Source organism: Alexandromys fortis, unplaced genomic scaffold (assembly GCF_014885135.2).
Source record: "Alexandromys fortis isolate MF-2015 unplaced genomic scaffold, M_Fortis_MF-2015_v1.1 scaffold_96, whole genome shotgun sequence".
NCBI classification, from domain to species: Eukaryota; Metazoa; Chordata; class Mammalia; order Rodentia; family Cricetidae; genus Alexandromys; species Alexandromys fortis.
In genome coordinates, this window is record NW_026068053.1 from 2,390,888 (window position 1) to 2,395,385 (window position 4,498).

Sequence of the window (4,498 nt, forward strand, 5' to 3'; positions counted from 1 at the left end):
TGTCTTAGTAAGATTTGACAGTTCTGCTTATCCAACTTAATACCATGTATTATGAGTATCCAAACAGGCTAGGTTCCCACAAAGCCAGTACATGAAGTAGGATCAAAACCCACTGCCATTGTCCTTGGCTTCTCAGCAACCCTCATTGTCCACCAAATTCGGAGAGTCCAGTTTTATCCCATGCTTTTTCAGTCCCAGTCCAGCTGGCCTTGGTGAGCTCTCAATAGATCAGCCCCACTGTCTCCATGGGTGTTTACATTTTCTCAGGGGAATTAATGGAATGCAATCATAAAGATCTCACTCAGAAACACTCTCAGACATACCTGGGTACATTGTTTAACCAGCTCTCTGAGCATCCATTAGTGTTGAAATATGAAGCAGCGGCGGGGCTGCGTCCCCAACACCCCGGCCGCTTGGCTAGCTTATGCCCGAAATAACAGCATACAAACTATATCCATTTAAAGAACTGCTTGGCCCATGAACTCTAGCCCTTACAGGCCAATTCTCGCACCTGGACTAGCCCATTTCTAATGATGTGTGTAAGCACCCCAAGGTGCGCTTACCGGGAAGATTCTAGCCTATGTCAATCCTGGTGTCTCTGTTTCATGCGTCTGCCTCAGAGCGCATAGCTATCGTGTCTATCCGGCAGAGCTGAGCATGGCGTCTCTCCAGGAGCAGAGCAGAGTCTGACCTCACTTCCTCTTCCGCCCAGAATTCTATTCTGTTTTCTCCTCCCATCTATGTTCTAAGCTATGAGGCCAAGCAGTTGGTTTATTGCTCAACCAATGAAATCAACAGATTGATATGACACTCCCACATCACATTAGTACATTCAAATTGATTGAAGGTAACTATTGCAATATGTTTTGTAATTTTAGTGTAGTTTTACTTTCACAGAAAATTAATCAGAGTATGTACAGCCCCCATTGTTAGCAACACTTAGTACCAGAGTGACATATTTCTTAAAATTGATGAACTATTGTGTCACATAGTAGAATAACGTTCATAGTTTGCATTAGAGTTCATCTCTTATACTGCACAAATGTTTAAAGATATAGTAATCACCTTAAATGCCTTTTATGCTTTGCTTATTCATTCTTCCTTTCATATACACTTTAGATACCACTAATGACTTATTATATCTGCAATTTTGCCTTTTATAGAAAGTCATATGGTTGAAATAATAATACTTGTAACTTCCTCATTAAACTTCTTCCATGTGGTTTCATGAATCAATAGCACTTTTATTTTTAGTGGTAAATATTTTTATAGCCTTAGTGAATCACAATTTATCTGTCACCTTCTAAGGACATTAGGATTGGTTTAAAATTTTGGCAGTTAAACATGAACCACCAAAACATCTATGTGCGGTTCTTTTGTATAATGTCTATTTTCTATTTTCAACTCAATTACATCTGGAATTAACTAAAATTCAAATGACCAGGCACCCTGGTGAGGGGATTTGATTGTTTTATTAATTAAATAATTATATGTATATACATACATACATACACATATACATATATATATAAAGAGAGAGAGAGAGAGAGAAGTTCATTCTATATGTTGTGCTGCTCTAGAGAACACTGACTAACACATTACAACTAGATCTCATGGAGGCATTTCCTCAATAGGGGTTCTTTCTCTCTGATGACTTGAGCTTCTAAGGTCACAGTGAAGCCACACAATTCATATGGTCAAGTGATATCAGTAAAACCTGGGATTCATTTAATGTTTGACATTGAAAAGATCTGTTTACTTGTGAATTCAAAGAATTTTTTAGTTGCTGCCATTTTCATACCTATACATTCAGTTACATAATGCTATATAGTGTTGTAACCTACAACTTACAAAGATGTTTGTGTATAGATCAAATTATGAATACCTAATATTGGTAGTATCAATGTTTTCTATTCATAAACATGATTACCTAGTTACTCATGTAGTTCTTGAATTTTTCATTAGAATTTTTTCCTTGCCATCATATACATCTTCAACATTTAAAAATTTACCCTAAACTACCTAGAAAAATATGAAGACATGGATAGAGACTGTGAGATACATGCAGAAGTCAAGGGTGCATTTTAGCTGGTTTAGTGATTTCAGCCTCGGATTTGGATGGAGGCCAGCAGAGTGCCACTGGGTCTGCAACCTTTAACAGAGTGTCCAGCATAGAGCTCCCCCAGGCCTACGGAGATGAAGCCGTTTGGTGGGTCTGATGTAGTTATCTAGGCACTTTTCCAGACCTGCTCATTTCTGCCCCGTGCATGGAAGTGTGAACTAAACACTAGGCACTTGCAGCATGTTATTAACTACCTAGATTAGTTATCCCTGCATCACTAGAATGAAGATATCTGACATAATTAATTTCTAAAACAAAAGCTGTATTTTGGCCTAGAGTTTGGAGAGCCTGGTCTAAGGTAAGGTGAACCCATTTTCTGTCTCTGTTGAGGTAAAGGCAGAGTGTTAATCACACATATGGTTACAAGGCAAAATAAACAAGCATTTCTAGTATTTAAAACAGTTTGTCTTTTACAACACATCACAGATTAGTTATTTGATCTCAGATAATAAAAAATGTATGAAGATTATAGCTTTTTAAATTCAACATGATATAAAAATGATCTTACAAATGTTTAATAAATTTCTTTACTATGTTGCATATTTAAGGAATATTGTAATTTGGCTCAGCCTAGACAGGTGAAAGACCTGCACACTAGTGCCCAGGTCCTCAGAGTCTGCGTTGTCTGAAGGCACACACAGGTCCCCTGGTGCCACTGAACCCAGGTGGGTGAAAGACATGCATAGGCCAGTCTGCTCTTCACAGTGCTGGTTGGCTGATGACATCCACAGGACTTCTCAGCACCTTGCATCACTGGCCAGGCATTTGCCATTGTGATGAGCAAACACACAACAGAGAAATGAGGGAGAATGAGAAGCAGAATGGTTCATGTGATGTGGGAAGAGGCAAAGCTGAAGAATTAAATGCAGTGACAGACTGATGTGGGTAGCCTGCTTGCCACCCAGGGCCAGGGTGATGTTCAACCCATGCTTCAGCCCAGGGCCATGTCAGGGTTTGTGCCCCTATTACAGCCAACCTCTGTGGTGGTATCCATAGCTTCAGTAACCACTGAAAGTCATGGATGCCTAAGGTATGTTCAGCCACTGAGTCCATGTTGGTGTCCGGGAACTATGCTGACTGACACTGGGGCCATAGTGATGTCCAAGACCAGGCTGAGGTGTAGAGTGATATCTGGGTCCCCGGCCTAACTGCAGCCAGGCTTTGCGTTGTTGTCTGTAACTCCTGATATCATGGAAGGTTATGCTTATGCGAGCAATCTGGGCCACCTCCTGATGCCATGTTGGTGTCCAAAAACCATGCTGCTGCAGGAAACGTGGCAATTTAAGTGGCCTGTGCTGCCACTTGATGCAGTCAGTGGTGACATCTGGGCCCAGGCTGTTGCTGGGGACCATGTCTGGATCCAGGGTCTTTCTTTAGGTGAAGTCTGGGTTTATGTCTCTGACCCATTTTGCCACCAACGGTCATATGGATGTCTGAAGTCTAGGCCACAACCTGTGATCACTTGTTACCACCAGAGCCTAATCTAAGTGGTCTGTACTGCCATCTGTGTCATTGGAGTCACCCAAGCCCAGGCTGCTGCTGAGTCTATGACCCTATAACAGCCAGGGGGTCTGAGTTGATGTCTGTGGTCATTTTACCACAGGGAGCCAAAGTAGGCATGCCTGCTGTAATCCAAGTGTCTCTACCCTTCACTGGCTCTGGGAAAGCTGGACCTACTTCTTGCTAGACAGCAATAGGAGAGCTGGCCCCACTTCTTGTGAGGATCTACTGTCTTAGGGTTTTAGGTAGAGCTGCTCCACCCTCCCCTTCACTCAGAGAGATGGCCCCACTCCTTAGCATGAGCCTGGGAGGGTTGGCCCCAATAGCTTGGGCTTAAGAAATCTGGCTCACCTACTCACCTGAGGGGAGCTGTCCCAGCAGTCAGGACTGGTTATCTTAGTTACCATCCAGGGGCACTTCCTTTCCCATCTTTGACTTGCTGGAGAGGGTAAAGGGACTGGTACTGAAGAACAATAGCTGCAATATCTCCATGACTTGGGGCAACAGCAAGTCCTGGGAGAAGTTTCAGCGATGATGGTATGCCAGAAACCAGAGACTGAACCAGACCAATGACTTGCTGCAAAGAACATCTGTGGCAGGGGTGGGGGCTAATTGGACAGAAGAGAATACTTCATGACATACCATAGCTCCCAGTGCCACTTGAAAGAATGAAGAGGTGTTGGGAAGGTGAGAAAGATGGAGCGAGGAGGTCGGTATTCTTTTGTTTTGCTTTAATTAACTTGGGGGGTCTTCTTTTTTAGGGAGTGCTGCAGTGATGGAAGGCAGATATAGAAGGACTGGGAGGTAAGATGGATTGGGGTGCATAATGTGAAATTTCCCAAGAATCAATAAAAAAATATCTTATCAAAAAGAAAT